This window comes from Schistocerca piceifrons, chromosome 1, assembly GCF_021461385.2.
Source record: "Schistocerca piceifrons isolate TAMUIC-IGC-003096 chromosome 1, iqSchPice1.1, whole genome shotgun sequence".
NCBI lineage: Eukaryota > Metazoa > Arthropoda > Insecta > Orthoptera > Acrididae > Schistocerca > Schistocerca piceifrons.
Window position 1 is genome coordinate 701,409,396 of NC_060138.1, and position 21,370 is coordinate 701,430,765.

A 21,370-nucleotide genomic window follows, 5' to 3' on the forward strand; every position below is an offset into this window, starting at 1 on the left:
TGTACTGTTAATTGTTTAACTCGTTGGATGAATTTAAATAGAATGGAAGACCATGGGTATGTCTTTTATTTTAGGTATTCATATTTTTAGTTAAAGCATTCAGAATGATCTCATCATTTGCTGTCGTTTAGTGAAACCCGCAATAACAGAGTTCTGTGACAATAGGACGCACACGATCTATGTGATCTACATAAAAAAATGTAAAGACAGTACTGTTTTGTTCAGAATCGTTTACCTCCGAAAGTTCTTCACCAACTGTTTTGAAATTTTGACACAAATACGCGCGTGTACTTGCATACCTTATATACATATGAAAGGGAAACATTTTAACAAACTATGTATATATGTACATGCCGTTAAATTGAACTATTGCTGCTATAAATGTTAACGCTTCGGGAACAGCGAGTAGAACAACTATTTAGGTTTTCTTCCTGACTTACCTTTTACCTGCCACGTGTATTTCATGTTAGGTCTTAATACGAAGAGTTTATCCGCTAAATAAGTTCATGTCAAATCTAAACACGTAAAACTACACATATATCAGTCAGACGTCGTGTCAGATTTATGGCTTTATCGTCCCAGAATTAAACGATAACAAGGTTAGGTCAGTAAGATGTAACCCCAGTCTGGCAGCAACACAGGACTCTATTCTCGCAAGTAGACGAGTATACCCAGCAATAAACTGTGCCAATATTTTGTACTTGTTGTGGTTGGGTCTTTAGACAGAGTTGGTATTAGCGCGGTATTAGCCGAGAGGTCTAAGGCGCTGCAGTCATGGACTGTGCGGCTGGTCCCGGCGGAGGTTCGAGTCCTCCCTCGGGCATGGGTGTGTGTGTTTGTCCTTAGGATAATTTAGGTTAAGTAGTGTGTAAGCTTAGGGACTGATGACCTTAAAGTTAAGTCCCATAAGATTTCACACACATTTGAACAGAGTAGGTTGGTGCCCTGGCCTTCTCCTTTCGTATTTATTGTGGAGAGGCAGAGGCGGCTCCTGAACTTAAACAGCCCTACGTAGATGCTAATCTTCCTGCTGAAACCACACATGGTTTTGCTGTCGGAGGAGCACGGGTTAACAGTCTGGCACACGACTAAACGTAACAAAGGCGAAAAAGTCAGCTCTCACATCCACAGTCAGCAACAGATGGATTTTGTATAGTCGACGAATACAATCTAAGCAGCAACATCACATGCATGTCGGCGGAGCCTGCTGTCATTAACAAATACCCTCCTCTATCATTCAGTTCACGACTTACCGGCACTAAAGGGCCTGGTCACAAGCAAACAACGTTTGCCTTCCGATTGTGAGCAGGTGATCTCCGCTAGATGCCGGCCGGTGTGGCCGTGCGGCTCTAGGCGCTACAGTCTGGAACCGCGTGACCGCTACGGTCACAGGTTCGAATCCTGCCTCGGGCATGGATGTGTGTGATGTCCTTAGGTTAGTTAGGTTTAAGTAGTTCTAAGTTCTAGGGGACAGATGACCACAGATGTTAAGTCCCATAGTGCTCAGAGCCACTTGAATCCGCTAGATGATTTTGAGGTAATATGTTGGCCTTGTACTATATATTACTTTTCTCGATGTGTGTCTGTACGATACGAAACGTGCTGTACATAGATGCATCTGTTCCACAGACCGCTGCTGGAGACAGCGTCACGCAACGGCTATAACGTGACCAGGCTGACAGGCCCGTCTGCTACACGCAAACCTGCAGTGCGGTGTCTTTCAAACGTCTGCACCATAACCGGAGCACGTAGGCGCCATCGTGTCAAGGCTACGTGTAAACTCGAATCTTGGCACAACACAGCATCAGTGTAGCGCATAAATCATCACTGAAGATACTCTCTCTGCTCAGAACTGTTCACCTCTCATGGCAGCACACTGACCGCCGGCAAAGCCTGCAGAGAGCACAGTGCACAGTTGCTGGCCTGTTTTGTGGCGTTTGTTACGCAGTGTATGCGACACACGAATAACCACAGCTACAACCCCTCGCTAAACACAGGTGATGAGTGTTCACAAAAATCTAGCAGTTTTTGCAGATCTCTCTCACAAATGAAAACATTTCGCATTTTTTGTAACGACTCTCATTGAGTGAGCTCCAAAGAACTACGTTTGCTGTGCCATTTACTGTATGTACATGTCTACTATTTGGCGCGAGACACTTGTAAACAATCCTAGGAATTATTAGTAAAATTCTCCAGGGTATGTGACTATATTGTTAATGTAGAACATTCTCAGACGTTTCGGCCACTGTTGTAAATAGCGTTCCTCAGGGTGTTTTCTTTTTCTGTTGTTAAAAACACCCAAATAAAGGCCATTTGCAACAGGGACTGAAACGTTGGAGAATTTTACACGTGGACTTTGACTGTGACAACGGCTGCAGAAGCCTACGCATACAACCGTACGCACCTCCGTCTAAGCAGTCAGTGTTCTCTAGCTTTCTTGAAGACAGGGTGGCAAGAAACGAAGTTTCACATAACCTGTAGAAATGAGAAACAGCCGCAGCTGAAGGTACCAATGTATATTGAAGAAATGATCGCATTTTTTAAATTTAACTCATCAATTGAAAACATGCTTCATGTTGCAATTCGCGTTACTGCTAAGTGGTAGAACAGTATTTACTGGTCTCTTTAGCCGACGCTGCAAGTCGAAAGGTAGCTGGTTCGATACATGTTGCCAGTAGTAATTTTAGTTTTGCAGTAATCCGGCGGCAAGGGAGTAACAGTAGTGCTTTACAGCATCTGACCGTCACACTTTGAGCTGTTTTGTCTTGGTAGGAGGGCTTGCAACTTAATTGGTGATAATCGTTCCTCTGTTTGTCTGAGCGAGACACTGTTGGTGATTACCCCCTTACTGAGTTTTGTTCCTTCCCTTCATATCCCCCCCAGGGGGTCCACAACTCTTTTGTGGATACGTGCGTGGCGAGCACGGGGCCCCGAGCTATTGCAGCCTTCTTTCTCTCCAGGGCTGCATTTCCTTCCCCTTCCCCTCCTTTCCCCTTCTTGCTCCTTTCCCGTCGCCCTCTCCTCTCCCTCTATTGGTGTCCTTGCTTATGTTGGCCCCCGCTATCCTCCTGGTTCTGTTGGTTTTACACTCCGGCTTTGTTGCGTAATAATCTCCTCCTTTGGCATTCCTTGGTCCCCCTCTGGGGTTTGACCTCCATTACAAAATTTCTCCTCCATAGTGTGAGCCATTTGGGGAAGAGCACCTTACCTAGTGTCTCCGACGTGCGCCCTCCTAGTACATTCCACCTTTTCTTTCACGTCGTTGTCTGATGCTAGGGTGCATAGCCAGCACGGTAGCCAGCCCGTGTGGTGGGCTCGCTATGTACCCTTTTAGTTGAGCCCCCTGAACACACAGGGATCACATTTCTGATACCTGAGCTGTGACCACCTCATGCATGCCTTGGAGTGGTTGCTCGTCATCCTGGAGCATCGGAACTCCCGGCAATGGCCGCCGTGCCAGACGGCCCTTGCTGTGGCTGGGTGGCGCCTCTGAGGAGAGCCCCTGATCGGAGTGGGTGGTATCGGGGCGGACGCTATGCAAATGAAACGCATAAGAGTCCAGAACTCTGGCCGTTCTTCTGCGTCCGTCTCTTTGCGTGGAACTGATTCCTCAAGTGCTGCTTCTCTTGCCCCTTCGGCCTTCCCTTCCATGGCTACCCCCTGGGAAGAGGGTCAGGCCCGTCGTCTAGGGGCAAAACCTTTCCCCCGTTATCTAGTTTGCACCAGGACTGATGGAGATACTTTCACCAGTGTCAAACCTTTATTCTTTGTGGAACACATTGAAGACAAGTTTGGCGAAGTGGACTCCTTGAGCAAGATGCGGTCGGGTTCGTTGCTGATAAAAACTACTTCAGCTGCCCAATCTGCGGCCCTTCGTGCCTGTACCCATCTTGGCACAATTTCTGTGTCCATTACCCCCCACCAGTCTCTAAATATGGTACAAGGTGTGATTTTTCACAGGGACCTCATCCTTCAAACTGATAAGGAACTTCGGGACAATCTCGGATGGCGGGGTGTTCACTTTGTTCGGCGTGTTCAGAAGGGTCCTAAAGACAATTGTATTGATACTGGTGCCTTTATCCTGGCCTTTAAAGGGGATACCCTTCCTGAGAAAGTTAAGATTATGGTCTATCGCTGTGATGTGAAGCCGTATATCCCACCTCCTATGAGGTGTTTTAAGTGCTTGCGGTTTGGTCACATCTCTTCCCGCTGTTCCCAGGCCCCTCTCTGTGGTGACTGTGGACGTCCACTCCATGAGGGGAGTCCCTGTGTTCCCCCTCCTGTATGTGTAAATTGTCATGGTAGTCATTCTCCACGTTCACCAGATTGCCCCGTATATAAGAAGGAAAAAAGATACAGGAGTGTAAGTCCCTCGATCATTTAACCTACACAGAGGCCCGTAAGAAATATGCAAGACTTCACCCTGTGTCCACGACATCTAGTTACGCCTTGGTTACATCTTCACCCCTTCCTCCCCCCTCCTCCCCCTTCCTTACCCCATCCTGGACCCCTCTCCTCCCCCCCTCCCCTGCGGCTACCACACCTTCTCCTATGGGCGCTGCTCCCCCTCCCCAGCCGGAGAAGTGTCCCACTCCTTCGGCGTCTGCCGTTCAAGGGCGCCTCTCTCGGGATGCCCCTTCCCGGCACCTTCCAGGACAAAGGTCTGCTGCCGCGCGACGACCGCGAGAGCCGCGGTCTGTCGGCCCCCAGGTCGCCTGGTCTCTTTCTGTTCCTGATCTAGCTGCAGCTGGCTCCTTCATGCCACACAGCCCTCCTCGATCTCAGCCTGAACGGAAGAAGAAACATAAGTCCCGGGACAAAGAGCCTCTGGTGTCACCCGACTTCACAACCGGATTCTGACCTGTCGTTCATGGATGTCGCCCCCTCCTTGTCGATGACGGGTGGGGACCCGGCGGTATGACTGGATTTAAAGTGTCAGCCCCCATTCAAACCATCGTTCTGTGGTTCTCCAATGGAATTGTAATGGATACTATCGTCACCTTCCGGAATTGAAATCCCTTCTTTCGTCCTACTCTGTGGTTCTCCAGGAATCTCATTTTACTGATGCTCACTCACCGACCCTCCGTGGGTTCCGTGTTTTATGTCGAAATCGGTTCGGACCCCTGCGGGCTTCTGGTGGCGTTTGTACATTGGTCCGTACAGACATTGCTAGCACGTGGATTCCTCTTCAAACTACATTGGAAGCGGTTGCTGTTAGGGTCCACTTAGACTCTGCAGACACAGTTTGCAATCTTTATCTCCCTCCTGACAGGACTCTTACACCTGCTACCTTAACCGCCCTCTTCAGTAACTTCCTCCTCCCTTCTTCCTCCTTGGGGATTTTAATGCTCATCATCCTTCGTGGGGCAGTGCCTTTCCATGTAGACGAGGTTTTCTTATAGACCAATTTATTGCTGACCACGACCTGTGCCTTCTTAATGATTGCTACCCTACTCATTTTAGTGCCGGTCATGGTACCTTTTCTGCCATTGATCTTCTCTTTCTTCTCCCTCTCTCCTCCCTTCATTACACTGGTCGCCACACGACGACCTTTGTGATAGTGACCATTTCGCATTGATTATCACGCTCACTTCCCGTTCCCCGATGGCCAGGTTGCCTCGTTGGTCTTTCCAACGCGCCGATTGGCCTCTATACACTGCACAGGTCGAGTTTTCTCCCTCTTTGTCGGGTTGTATTGATGACGTCCTCCGTGACGTGTCTGACGCGATTGTACGCGCTGCTAGCCTTGCTGTCCCGCGCTCATCTGGACCATTTCGTCGCCGGCAAATTCCGTGGTGGAGTACGGCTATTGCCATTGCCATCCGTGATCGCCGTCGAGCTTTGCAACACTTTAAAAGGCACCCATCCATAGCCAGCCTTACTACCTTTAAACGCCTTCTCGCTAAAGCCCGTTATTTAATCAAACAGAGCAAGCGGATATGTTGGGAACGATTCGTTTCTTCCCTTGGTTCCACTGTCCCTCTGCCACGGGTTTGGGCTACACTTTGCTCTCTCTATGGTTGCCATCGGCAGTCCACCCTCCCAGGCCTTCACCTCCCAGATGGCATTTGTACGGACCCATTAGTTATTGCAGAACATCTTGCGACCAATTTTGCAGTGGCATCAGCGTCAGCCTCCTATCCAGCTGCTTTCCTTCATCAAAAACAGCAGGCTGAAGCTCCCACCTTATGTTTCACCCCTTGTGAGTCAGAATCTTACAACGAACCTTTTACTGAATGGGAATTTCTTTCTGCTCTATCTTCTTCTCATGACACGGCCCCTGGCCCAGATTCCATTCATAACCAACTGCTTCAACATCTCAGTGCTCCACAACGGCAACATCTTCTTCGGGTGTTTAACCGTATCTGGCTCCAGGGTGACTTCCCTTCTCAGTGGAGGGATAGCATTGTGGTTCCTGTCCTTAAGCCTGGTAAGAACCCCCTATCTGTTGACAGCTATCGGCCAATTAGTTTGACCAATGTTGTTTGTAAGTTACTTGAACGGATGGTAGCCCGTCGGCTCAATTGGGTCCTCGAATCTCGGGATCTATTGTCCCCTTACCAGTGTGGCTTTCGAGAGGGACGATCTCCAATCGATCATTTACTTCGCTTGGAATCCGCAGTTCGGCAGGCTTTTTCCCACCGCCGCCATTTGGTTGCAGTGTTTTTTGACCTTCGAAAGGCCTATGACACGGCCAGGTGCCATCACATCTTACTAACTCTTCATCAGTGGGGTCTTCGGGGCCCACTCCCGATTTTTATCCGCCAGTTCCTGTTCCATCGGTCATTCAGAGTTCGAGTTGGTACTGCTTTTAGTTCTCCACAGACCCAGGAGACGGGCATCCCACAGGGTTCTGTCTTGAGTGTCCTTCTTTTCCTCATTGCTATCGATGGAATTGTGGCCTCTGTCGGTCCCTTGGTCGGCCCTGCCCTGTATGTGGATGATTTCTTCATTTGGGTTAGTTCCTCCTCGATGGCATCTGCAGAACGGCAGCTCCAGGTGGCTATACGGCGTGCCTCTGCATGGACCCTCTCACACGGGTTTCAATTCTCTCCTTTAAAATCGCGGGTGGTCCACTTCTGTCGCCGTACTACGATCCACCCTGATCCAGAGCTCTATCTCGCTGCATAATGATTGCCTGTGGTTCCACAGTTTCGTTTCCTGGGTCTTCTTTTCGACAACAAGCTCACTTGGCTGCCCCATATCAGACTCCTGAAGGTAGGATGTTTCCGTAAACTCAATGTCCTTCGCTTCCTTGCCCACTCCTCTTGGGGTGCGGACTGTTCCCTCCTCCTCCGTCTTTATCGTGCTCTAGTTCTGTCTCGCTTGGACTATGGTTGTCAAGTTTATGGTTCAGCTGCTCCTTCCACACTGCACGTGCTGGATCCAGTCCACCATCGTGGTATCCGTTTGGCCACCGGTGCCTTCCCTACTAGCCCTGTTGATAGTCTCCTGGTTGAAGCTGGGATCCCCCCCCCCTTTCTGTTCGGCGGTCCCAGCTTCTGGTGTCTTATACCCTCACTATCCGTTCTTCTCCCACTCATCCTTCCTATTCTATCCTGTTCCGAGACTATGGACGTCGCCTACCCGACTCCCACCCTCGGGCGGGTTTACCGGTTGGGCTCCGCCTTGTGTCTCTTCGCCGTGATTTTCAGCTTCCTTCTTTGTCCTGTCTTCCTCGCTCCCTCCCCTCCACCCCTCCTTGGTTAGTTCCTCGGCCTCGAATTCGGATGGATCTCCGCCGAGGTCCGAAAGATTCCATCCCCCCGGTGGTGTTCCGTTCCTTTTTCCGCCAAATTTTATTGGAGTTTCGGGACGCTGTTGTTTTTTACACTGGTGGCTCTAAATCTGCTGATCATGTTGGGTATGCCTTCACGTCCTCTGTTGGAACAGAAAGTCATCTGCTGCCACCTACATGTGGGGTGTTTACTGCGGAATTGATGGCAATTTCCCAGGCCTTTACCTTTATTAAACAATCCCAACACAACCGCGTTTTGTTATGTACGGACTCGATGAGTGGCCTTCTTGCTATTGACCGGTGTTTTTCGCGCCATCCCTTGGTCTCTGCCATCCATGACCATCTCGATGATATTCACCGTGCTGCTTGTTCCATTGACTTCCTTTGGGTCCCTGGCCATGTGGGTATCCCGGGTAATGAGCTCGCTGATCGTTTGGCTGGGGGAGCAGTTACTTACCCCCCATTTTCTGTAACCCCTCCTGCAGCGGATTTACGGCTTCACATCAAATCCCACTTCGCACAGTCATTGGCCAATTCTTGGGAGGCTACTCCCCTGTCTAATAAACTTCGTGCAATTAAGGTGACACCAGGCCCATGGCGTTCTTCCTTTCGCCTCTCCCGAAAGGACTCGACCACACTGTGTCGTCTCCGCATTGGCCATACCAGGCTGACCCATGGTTTTCTTTTGCATGATGAGCCACCCTCGCTATGTGGTTGTGGAGTCTTCCAGTCAGTGGCCCACATTTTGGTTGAATGCCCCCTTCTTTTGGCTCTACGTGCTGAGTACAGACTTCCCCACACTTTACCTTTGATGTTGGCTGACGATTCCCGGATGGTCTCTCTGGTTCTCGGTTTCCTCCGGGAGAGTGGTTTTTATTCTCAGTTTTAAGGTTTTTAATCTCTCTCTGGTGTTGGGGCAGGGCGGTGAGTGTTTGGGTGTCTCCCACTGTAGGCAGTGTTCAGAGATTCCCGATTCACCTCCCTGACCGGAATCCTCTTTTCTTCTCATTTTACTCTGTTTTTACCCTTTTTTTAAGGCTTGGTTAGTCTTTTTACTCCCATACGTACTTTCTGCTTTATAGCAGTTGTACCTTTTAAGTCACAGGTGGTCTTGCCTATGCTGCTTCAGCATTGTGTTGGGTTCGTTCTCTTGCCGACTTCCCTCATTTTGTTTTTTTTACCAGTGACAACGTGACTGCCCTTTTCCGTTTTTCCCTTTTTCCGTTTTATTGTTCTGACTTCTCTGAGATGTCCCATCAGCAGAATGGAGTATATTTGAAACAAGGGACTGATGACCTTGTTGTTTGGTCCCTTAAACCTCAAACAACCAACCAACCAACCAACCCTTCCTATCGTTTTGTTATCACTCGTAACATTACAAGCAGAATTTTCGCTTCACACGCACCTGTGGAATGTCCTTAGTTACATCGATACTTGGTGGTAAATACCAAAATCTAATCACAACCTAAGAATCTTTCCCTTATTTGCAATTTGGAGAAGTGAGGAAACATGTACCGGGGCGTATGTACGGGTGTAGCAGTCTAATTTCCCTTGACCAATCCACTGCTTTCCTCTTTGTGTTCTATCACTGTACCTGGAGCCTTTGATAGTTTGCGCAATGTATGTTTCTTCTTATTTTTTTTAATTGCTTTGTCAGCCAAATTATAAACACATGACAGGCAACAAGCGAAAAATACATAGTGGTCTGTGTTGAGATAAAATTGAGTTGGCTGTAGGTACAATTCTGGGGAGAAGGAGGCGAAATGAAAGGAAGATTAGTATTAAATTGTCGTCCCACCGACGACGAGATCATTAGAGATGGGGGCGAAGTTCGGAATGGACAGGGACGTCAATGAAATGAGCCGTGACGTTGATCAGTTGACACAGGCGCCGATGAGAGAAATTTCATAGGAAGGACGAAGGTGTGTTCTGGGTGAGGAACTCTTCCGGCCGTTACAATGCATGTAATCCCAACCGGAATGTCAGATCTTTGCGTCTCCGGATCTTTGGCGGCACCGGGCGATTCACACGACGCAATGCCAAAAGTCTGTCTTGACTTCCTACGATTCGCCTAAGACTGACATGACCAATTTACAGTCAAAGACAAGTTGTCAACAGTACTGCAGGTCGTTCAGAAATTCAGCGCTGGAAGCGAATAACAAGTTTTTCGTTAACGGGACAGAGACGCAAACGTCGCACGAGAGATACTAGACTTGGAGTGATGTAGAAAGACAGCTGTAGCGCCGGCCGCTGTGGTCAAGCGGTTCTGTGCGCTTCAGTATGGAACCGCGCGACCGCTACGGTCGCAGGTTCGAATCCTACCTCAGGCATGGGGGTGTGTGATGTCCTTAGGTTAGTTAGGTTTAAGTACTTGTAAGTTCTAGGGGACTGATGACCTCAGATATTAAGTCCCATAGTGCTCAGAGCCATTTGAACAGCTATTACAGTCTGGATGTTTGGAAAAAAAACTTCAGGTGAAAACAGGAAAAAGGCTCGGGTACAGTGTGGGAAGGTGGATAGAAAGACTGAAAGAACGAACAGTTTGCTAAAAACATTAATATTTTAACATATATCGCTTTCCTAATTACTCAGCTGCGTTTCCTTGAATGAAGTACCATGTAAATTTCGAATCGCTAAAAATAACAAGGATTCTAGAAAACGAAGAGCTATGTTTACTTTTAATTTAATTTACTTTCCTAAGAGCTAGACCGCGTGCATAGGTCTGTGGCCTGCTTGGCTGCAGAATACACTCCACCCAAAAGCGGCCAGGCTCACTATAGCTGGTGCCAACAACAAATCAGACGCAGTTCTTGAAACCATAAGTACAACGGACAAACCACAAGGAGCTGAGTAACGCAAGACGGAAAGACGGTCCACTGAGAAAAAAATGATAGACCAAATTTCGTGACCGAAGGCGGAAACGACTAAAAGAAGCAGAATTTGCCCCTTTTATGCGCCTGCGTAGCCACTGACTCCAAAACTCTATTCAAAATACAGATAATTGTTTGCAAAGTGTGATGTCAAAGTTGTGGGTGTTCGTTGCTGTTACGGTTATTAAAAGAAGTAGACGGCTAATTTAGGTCTTCAGTTTTCGTACGAAAGCGTTACAAATGATGTGTGTCTCTGAATTACAATTTTTTTGATGTATTAAGTTCAAAATCGTTCAAATGGCTCTGAGCACTATGGGACTTAACATCTGAGGTCATCAGTCCCCTACAACTTCGAACTACTTAAACCTAACTAACCTAAGGACACCACACACATCCATGCCCGAGGCAGGATTCGAACCTGCGACCGTAGCAGTCGCGCGGTTTCGGACTGAAGCGCCTAGAACCGCTCGGCCACCGGGATACATTAAGTACTGACTTAAAAAATTATTGCTATATTGAAATAGTTCATATGTTTTGTTGTTATTATGGTTTCTGCTGTCGTTGTTAAAATCCGAGGCAGCAGTGGTGCTATAATGAACCCAAAATGGAACCTGGCTCCGCACGTTCCTCGATTAGCGTAAAACAGCCATCTACAATGTTAAAGCCGTACTCTGCAGCGTGAGAGCAACAGGTTTGTAACCAGAACAAGCTGCCCACAGCGCTGCAGCTCGCTTGTCTGTTCAACTCTGGACGAGGAAGACAACCGTTTCTTTACGGGATTCTGAAGTAACTGTCACAGTAACAATTTTCCTTCAAATCCTCCGCCATCAAGTACAGTTATTTTCACGGACATAGAAACACAGCAACCCCAGCCGCGAAGTGTGCAAAACGAGCTTTCCGACAGATGAGAACAAAGAAAATGTGAGGTGAGGTGAAGTGAGGTAAGGTTTTCACTGTCAGGGCGGTGACAACTGAACGGGTAAGAGCAGGAGTGCGGTACCCACGACACGACGCGGCAGTAGCTTACGGAACGTGACGTACTGGTGTGGGAAGCGGTGTTTAGTGAGGCTCGCGCAGCGTTAGGCGTGCGCCAGAGGGCGCAGGATCCGGCTCATTCACTGGCCGCCGCCCACGCCGCGTGTTTTATCTGTCGCGGCAAAATAAATAACCGGCGAGCGGCCGCACTTCAAAGTCGGCGCGCCACCGCCTCACATCAAAGCGGCCGGCCGGTAGGTAGGTAGGTAGGTAGGTAGGCAGGCAGGCAGGCAGGCAGGCCGCGTGTCCTGGCGGAGAGGCTGTCACTGCAGCTGCCGTCCTGCCGAGGGGGCGTGGCTCGTTCACCAGCCTCTGGCGGTGGGAATACGGCCAATCTGACATCCACAGGGACACCCGTCTACTGCCAAGGGCCCCCTGTGTACTATAAGGATAATTCGCGTTTCATTTCCATACCTTGCTTACGGGATGTAGTTCAAATGTGTGTGAAATCTTATGGGACTTAACTGCTAAGGTCATCAGTCCCTAAGCTTACCCACTACTTAACCTAAATTATCCTAAGGACGAACACAGACACAGACACACACACACACACACACACACACACACACACACACACACACACACACACACACACACACACACGCCCGAGGCAGAACTCGAAGCTCCGCGGGGACCAGCCGCACAGTCAACGACTCGGGATGTAGTTCTCGTTCCTAGTTGCTACCGACAGCGATTATTACCCACGGTCGATGACAAGAAAGAGAGGTTTGCGGGATTAATCATGCAACTTGTAGCAATCTGATGGAGAGGTCTGAGTTTGGCGAATGCCTGAAGGTTACCTGCCATCATGTTTAGTGTCAACTGTCCAGTGTGGGGGAGATGGTGTTACGGTATGAAGATGGTTTTCGTAGTCAGAATGTGGTCTCCCCTTAGTGCGCTTAAGGATACACAAAATTCTGAAGGATATGAATACATTTTACAGCACTGTGTACAGCAGAGCAACAGGTCGGAGACAGTGACTGTATCAGGATAGTAATGCACTGTGTCATAAAGCAGCAACTGTGAGGTAAAGGTTCGTAGATATTAACACTGCAGAAATGGACTGGCATCCCCGTAGAGCCGACCTGAATTCAACGGAATGCTTTTGGGATGAGTTAGAACTTGGACTTTGCTCCAGGCCACCAGCTTCCGACATCACGACCCTCTGTGGTTTCTGCTCTTGAGGAAGAGTGGATTGCAACTCCTCCTCAGATACGCAGACTTCTCATGAAAGTGTCACCAGCAAAGTTCAATCTGTTATAAAGCCCAAGTGTGGTTACAGCCCATACTTTTCACCAGGTAGTGTATAAGAGTAGTCTGAACCTAAAATAAGACGGAAGCAAGACTGTACTCACTTTCACTAAGCAACCCTGCATACTGTGTCACTACGAGAAGGCCTCCTTAGACCTTTTTTCACGGTGGCACAAGCGTGCAGTGCAGTTGCAAATCATCGCCCCTAACAATCGCTTAGAGAAGGAGGTTCTAGGGATTCTTCGGCTTTTTAATTTCTTACGCACAATTAAAGCAAGCAGGCCGTTCCCTGTAGTGTACTGGTTACGTTATTGTACAACTGTCAACGGCAACGAAACCTTTAGCGAAGAAGCGTATAGCGTGTTGATATGCTTTGATCCAATAATCTCTAACAAATTATTTTATAATTATTGTAGAAGAATATCATATTTTAGTAAAAAATTAAATTTTTCACTGTAAACTTTTTGGTATATAGTATGTTCATTGTGTCCTCCTTGCTGCCAGTTCACTGTAGTACATACCAAATCAACGAGTTGTTACTAAAAATCATGTTATTACACAATAAAAATATCCACATTAATCATTTTATGTCTTTCTCTTATAATTGTTTAATGATATACTGTGTTATTTAAATGTTTGCTTGTGTTATTACACACATCAAAAAAAAGTTTTGCATCACCCCGGTTCCCAGAACTCCTGAAGATAGACGTCGACTGTGGATATTGTATCACAGACACAGGCGCTTTGACTGTTCAGAGACGTCACTAAACCCGCCCAAAGATGACAACAACCATGAATGAGCAGCGCCTATTAGACGGAGTGGGTCCGACAGCCAATCAGTTCCACTCATTCCACCAGGAAGGAGGTACACGGCTAGTGTTGTCTGTAGTTCAGCCATGCCTAGACGGTCAATACCGCGATTTGATCGCGTCCGCATTGTTACTTCATGCCACGAAGGGTTCTCAACAAGGGAATTGTCCAGGCGTCTCGGAGTAAACCACAATGTTGTTGTTCGGACATGGAAGAGATACAGAGAGACGGGAACTCTCGATTACAGGCCTCGCTCAGGCCGCCCAAGGGCTACTACTGCAGTGGATGACAGCTACCTACGGATTATGGCTCGGAGGAACCCTGACAGCAACGCCACCATGTTGAATAATGCTTTTCGTGCCACCAAAGGACGTCGTGTTGCGACTCAAACTGTGCGCAATAGACTGCATGATACCTAACTTCACTCCCGACGTCCATGGCGAGGTCTATCTTTGCAACCACGACACCATGCAGTGCGATACAGATGGGTCCAACTACATCCCGAATGGACCGTTCAGGATTGGCATCACGTTCTCTTCAACGAGAGTGTCCCGTATGCTTCCAACCAGACAGTCGTCAGAGACGTGTTTGTAGGCAACCCGGTCAGGCTGAAAGCCTTACACACACTGTCCAGTGAGTGCAGCGGAGTCGAGGTTCGCTGCTGTTTTGGGATGGCATTATGTGGGGCCGACGTACGCCACTGGTGGTCATGGAAGACGCCGTAACGGCTGTACGATACGTGAATGCCATCCTTCGACCGATAGTGCAACCATATCGGCAGCATATTGGCGAGGCATTCGTTTTCATGGACGACAATTTGCGCCCCCCCTCGTGCACGTTTTGTGAGTGACTTCCTGGAAGATGACATCGCTCGACTACAGTGGCCAGCATGTTATCCACACACGAACCCTATCGAACTTGCCTGGGATGTATTGGAAAGGGCTGTTTATGGACGATGTGGCTCACCAACCACTCTGAGGAACCTACTCCGAGCCGCAGTTGAGGAGTGGGACAGTCTGGACCAACAGTGCCTTGATGAACTTATGGATAGTACGCCACGACGAATACAGGCATGCATCAGTGCAAGAGGACGTCTTACTGGGTACTAGAGGTATCGGCGTGTACAGCAAACTGGACCACCAACTCTGAAGGTCTCTGTATGGTGGTACAACATGCAGTGTGTGTTGTTCATGGGCAATAAAAAGGGTAGAAATGATGTTTATGTTGATCTCGACGGCCGCGGTGGCCGAACGGTTCTAGGCGCTTCAGTCCGAAACCGCGAGACTGCTACGGTCGCAGGTTAGAATCCTGCCTCCGGCATGGATGTGTGTGATGTCCTTAGGTTAGATAGGTTTAAGTAGTTCTAAATTCTAGGGGACTGATGACCTCCGATGTTAAGTCCCATAGTGCTCAGAGCAACCCGATCAGGTTGAACGCCTTATACACACTGTCCAGCAAGTGTAGCAAGGTGTTACAGTGTGTTCAACATCTCGTGGGCTCAGTAGTATCTGGAGGCAGATTAAGAATGGCAAAGGAAAACGGCAGTGTCCTTATCGTGGAAGAATCGTGGCGTTCGCCTCAAGTAGTGTAGACGTTTGCTTTCTACGTGTATGTGCTTGTGGCTGTGGCCTGTATTTAGCAGACACAAGAGACGCGGCTGCGAAAAAGCCGCCCGGCGTGGCTGCACGCGTGCTGCGGGTGAGCATCGACCCCGCCGCCGCCTCTCACTCCCCCTCACTCCCCCCCCCCCCCCCACCCCACCCTCTCCCTCGCATCACGCACTCCTGCCCTGCTGCCTGCACCCTTTTTAACACCTGTGGCTGCACCAGAAGTGTTGTGCCAATCCTTGTAACTCCTGTGCTGTTGCAGTCGGAACGGGCTTGTTCTTAATCTTTCGTGACTCTAGGGCTGACCGGTTTTCACGAAACAGTTGCACAGAGACGCATGCGACGTGGCAGTACTGTGAAATCGCAGGACCGACAGCTCCACAGTTCTCGAGTCCTGTTTTTTCGCCTTGTTTTATAGAACTCAGGTCGAGTATTGAAATACCGGTCCGGAGAATGAACCTCCCGCTCGACATTGCGGATCGACTAGTTTCTGCAGCACTAGAGACCAAAACGAAACTTGCGCTACTATATTACCGCATTGCCCTGTGGGGCTGGAAGTCACCTGTTTCCCACTCATAATTTCCTTTTTCTTCCTCCTCTGTTTCATTTGAAAACTGAGACTTCCTCTCGAAAAGTTTTCGGTCCTTGGATGAGTTTACCATTTCATTTGTTTCCATCTGCCTCATGCTACGGAAACTGTTTTACAATACAAAAAAGACCATTGCATTGAAGAATGTATTTAAAAAAATTCAGTACGCATACTTCACATTTGCGTCAGTATAACACATGGAATTTCTATAAGAACTGATCCTTTGATTATAAAAAAGATACACAAGGTTGAAATATTTTGAATGAAGATTCTGAAGAAAACACCGAATTTGTTTGGTTCCCACTTTAACTCTAAAGCTCACAAAAATTCTGGAATATTTGTTGCTAACGCGATTACATTTTCCACAACAGAATCTTCGAATTACGTGAAGTGCGTTAGTTGATTTCGGAGCTTCATAATAACTACGACAAACATCGGAAATTCAACAAACGCTGACTTCACTAGCAACGGGCGTAGTGTCGGATACGAATTACCTTATCCGCGCGGTGTGGCGGTGTTGTCTGAGGCGCCATGTCAGGGACAGCGCGGCCTCTCCCGCCGGAGATTAGAGTCCTCCCTCGGGTATGTGTGGGTGTGTTATTCTTAGCGTAACGGGGTTTAAGTAGTGTGTAAGTCTAGGGACCGATGACCTGAGCAGCTCGGTCCCTTGAGAATTCACACACATTTGAACACATTTTGAATTAACGTACAGATAAACCGCCACAGGTCGCGTATTACTGTTGGTTCTCCTTACCAGACGCGAACAATTTTAGATTCCGTCACAGCAATGGATATATGATCATTTTTGTGATTGATGAATGAAACGAGCTAAACATGAAATAATAATCCACCTGTGGCTGTTTCATCTGTTCACTAAATATTGGAAAGATAGCCAGTTCTTTATATGTGGTGGGAGACGATATTAACCGAAACTATGTTTCTTTAACGAATATTTTTCTTAAAGTCGCAGGAGAAATGCTGAATAGCAAAAAGAAAAACTAATATTTTTTTTAATTCTGTAAAATGTTGGCTGAGTAACTAACTTCAAAAACTTTGCTTCATTTACACAAAACTTTTCTTTATATGACATGAAATCTCACAATATCGACAGTACTGACATACGTGTACAGTGGGCTGTGTGGCGGTGCCTTGAGATGAGAAACGAAGGGAGCAGGACTGTGCGGCTGATCCCGGCGGAGGTTAGAGTCCTCCATCGGGAATGTGTGTGTGTGTGTGTGTGTGTGTGTGTGTGTGTGTGTGTGCGCCCTCAGGATAATTTAGGTTAAATAGTGTGTAAGCTTACGGACTGATGACCTTAGCAGTTAAGTCCCGTAAGATTTCACACACATTTGAACATTTTCTTGAAGCGAGCAGGGGTCAAATGTTGTTGATATTGAGTGTTGATGGATATCGAATGACTGATGGCGGTGATGGTGATCATTCAAATAATGAAAGAAGGTGCTTCCCATGACCTGTCCACGGATAAAAGAATTTTGTGTGTTCCTTACCTTGAGATACGCTATACAGCAAGGCATACGATACGAATGCTACAGTCACGCCTAGTGAAGATTGGAATAAATCCACTGCAAACGGTGGAACATTTGAAACAGAACAAAAACAAAGAGGAAAGTTCATCATACAAGGGGAGCCAGGAAAAACTTGTGGATTGAAAATTGATGTAGATGAAAAGGAACCGTCTAAATCGTATGAAGTGTATGCAGAGCGACGATTTTCAAGAAACTTGCGTGGGATAAAACATAAATCTTCTGTAGGACGGAATGAAAAGCTTGATAATTTGTGTTACTGTCTCATCGTAATTTGGAAACCCCAGCAAATGGAGACCCAGTGGAGGCTGGTAGATCTTTGCTTCATATTGGAATAATTCCATCATTTATTTCAACAGAATTTTCACGATTTGGAAAAGATCTCATACGTGAGATGTAGTGTACTTGATTACAGTTTGTCTTCAACAAAAACCGTTTAGCATAAGCAGCCGAGGCTTACCTGGTGCAGAGGTCGTGAAGGCATACCATTAGCAATTGAAGTTTGCGCTCTGAAGTACCTTCGTGTACAACCCCAAAGTGGACTAACGTAACACTCCCTAGCAAAAAAAAAAAAAAAAAAAAAAAAGTCAAGGAACTACCAGCTCCCGACAGATATGCGCACAACACAACGTTTCTCTTTCTTTTCTTTACCGTCCCACTAGGAGCCCTCGTTACCACAGGTGAATAATGGAGCTTCTGAGAATCGACTGTGGCGTTGTTAATGGAACCAGTCCGCCATTTCGGTGAAACAACTGGTAGAATTCAAGGAAAAAAAGATCAAATAGTCGAACTCAGGATCGGATGCGACAGTAGTTCCTTCGATCGCAGGACATTATAATAATCTATACGTTAATTTGGCTCATTTGATTTCGATCGTGCTGCAGCAGGAACTAGATTTCTTCACCCGATGTTATGACCGTACACCAAGGCTACGGCACTGCTCGCCTCTGCCAGTTAAAAAACCGGAGCCGCGCTGCTGCGCTTGCGACTTCAAAATACAAAATGACGACGCCCGATTCATGCTGGTATATCGATGCATCAGTAGGATCTACACTGCAGTGACGTCTTTGAGTTCATCAGAGAGAGTCCGATTCCATAGTTATTGCTGACTCGAACCACTATCTCTCTAAATCGTTCTCCAAACGCATTTACATGTTCCTTCATCGCCGCGCTGCTGAATGATGAAGTCGACTCTAGAACTTGAATGTTATCGTACAGTGTCGATTCAACATTCTGCAACAGCTGATTTATTGGTTTGTTGTAGCTGGTGTGCTTTCAGTATTCCGTGAATTTCTCTTCACAGTACGAGTCATCTTCTCGATATTTGAAAGTGACACTCTCAAGGGATCTTCTGGATTCCAGCGTTGAAGTGCGTCATATCGTAGTTGACTGAACCCAGGCAATGGTGTCTTAGTTGCAGTGCATGCTATAAGTACAGTAAGAACGGCAGTGGAAGGGGCACTCAGCAAGAAACTGACTATGGCTAGTATTTATTGATCCAAAGAAGGCTTTTGATTGCGTGCCTCGGTTGCTGAAATGATAGGCTCTGAGACCACACAATGTAGACTATCTGAATATCGTGTAAACATTGTTGAAGAAACGTTCAACAACGCCCAGATACGTGTCAGCAGAGTGTGAAGTTAAGTGTTGGGACATATACAAGCGTCGCTCTCAACACAAAAGCCCACGTCCTGGAACATCGTATACGGTGATGATACGGCGTCAGTATCAAAAGTCAAACATTAAATTGGAGAAACCTTGAAGCAGTGAGCAGTGGTAGAACGTTGACATGGATGTCAATAGAACTAAATCAGAATTCGTGCTGTGCGACTTGGATCCTTCCTAAAGGATATGAAGAAGATGGATCTGGTCGAACAAGACGCATACCAACTAAGAAAATAGTGTAACGAGATTAGGAAAGCTGACCGCCGTGTAGCGGAATTGAGCTCTAAGTTTTCTTTTATACACCTGAAGTAACATTCTTGTGTTCACAATTACCAGATCGTCGGTATAAGCAAAGGACGGTGTACCATTAAAAGAGCTTGGTCCTTGGCATACAAAAGCAAAAGCACTACTACTTAGGAGTGTCACTGCGGTTAATAGGCGTTGTGTCACCCTTGTTACAGAATCACGACGTCTTCGTAATTATTTATTTACAAGAGTGGATACCATCGATTGATCAGATGCAAATTTTATATTTCTGATACCAGAAGCCGTGAAACTATTGAACTTAGTTCGCTGACATTGTATTGCACGCCATTCCGAAGTACTGTGAAACACGATTACGCTATAACATTCCTTTCCAACCGCATTTAATAAACGTTTGTATGAGTTTCAAGCATGTGTTGTAGGATGTTATCTCTTCGCGGCCGGTATCCGTGTCAACGCTACAGACGTCACCTTCAAATCCTTAGCGTGTTCAACTTCATTGGGCACTTGCATAGGTAACAACCGCGTTTGTCGATTGAACCACAGCCTTCTAATGACTTCGGTCTTCTCGTTGGAACCAGGGAAGGTATTCTGCATTGACTCGTGTATAGTTAACTAGTAGAGGGTAAAACTGTAAAAGACAGAAATTGAAATACATCCAGCATATAATTAAGAAAGTAGGTTGCCATTGTTACTCTGAGGAGAAAAGCTTAGCACAGAAGATGAATTCGTGGTGGGCCACATGAAACACCCAAGCCTTTTGGCATACCAATTCATACGTACATCTTGGAGATGTTGTAACCTCCCCCTCACTTCTCGACCTTAATGACAGTGAAAAATTAAACCGCGTGCACCTAATGGAAATTTGGGAAAAGCAATCGTCACCGAAGTTAATTTGTCGGTAAAGAGGGAGGAAAGGGTTACATCTAAATGAAAGGAAAAATGCAAATGAAAATGGTGGAAATTAATTTTGAGAAAAGGATAAAATTAATAAAGAAAGTAAATGTGCGGTCGTTAGGTTAACAAGTAATAGGCGTTAATTAGATATTTGAGTTTTGGGGAAAATCACGGTCGCCATTCCTATGGACAACTACTATAATAACTGAAAATGAAAGATTAATGCACATATAATTAGCACTAAAAGCGTGGCAACTGAAGGTTGACACGTGCTGTGTGAAAACTGAATGTTTGTCAGAGTAATAAATTTCGCTACACTCTGACTTGATTTAGCAAAAGAATTAATAAAACCGGAAAATTGGAAGTTAATTTAGTGACTGAAATTAATAGTGAACTTTGTTTCTGAAGCACTACGAAATTCAATAAAATAAGGTTAATCTTGGACTACCTCAACAAACATTTCAAAAGCTACTTGAATCTACACAATTTAGAAATAAGAGATTTAACTTTGAAATTGAATTTAATGATTCTGAACAATTAACAATAGTAAAATTTAGTACGTACCAAGCTGAGCTGTAGTCGCAGGTAAGCTAAAATATGGTAACAAAACTCGCACTCATAATTTGTGCTTGTGTAACCTAAATATTGTAGCCAGCTATGAATACTTTAACTGAACTTTGAAATTAAAGCAGTGAAATCGAATGATATTACTTTAATGCTGGCGTTTGAATTTCAACGACAATCGGGTTCATTCCAGAAAAGGAATGAAGGAACCCTGCTTGGTAATGCAATTGGGACAATGAGCAACAAAGGTTCATGCTAAGTTGCTGTAATTTTGTGATGCAACAATTTTAAAAGCTGAGGTCTGCCATACAGTTCTAAAACTTTACGTGCTTCCAGTCTTCCTTGTTTGTTGATTGAAGGTTTGAAGCCGTCGGTTGAGGAGGTGGCGACAGTCACTCATTGTCGGCCGTCGCTGTTGCAGAAGCTGGATGTTGGCGCGCCTTCTTCTCGACACGGTCTCCATCCGAAACGGGCTCTTGATGTGTGCCAGCTAACGCTCCCGTCCGTGACACTGTCAGAAACTATACTTAGCAAGT

General features: G+C 46.6%; 1 protein-coding gene across 1 annotated transcript in view; it reads left to right on the forward strand.

Moving 5' to 3' along the window:
- LOC124769265 (peripheral plasma membrane protein CASK-like) overlaps positions 1-21,370 on the forward strand; it is a 698,413-nt gene that overhangs the window by 41,953 nt on the left and 635,090 nt on the right. The gene's annotated exons all lie outside the window — the stretch shown is intronic.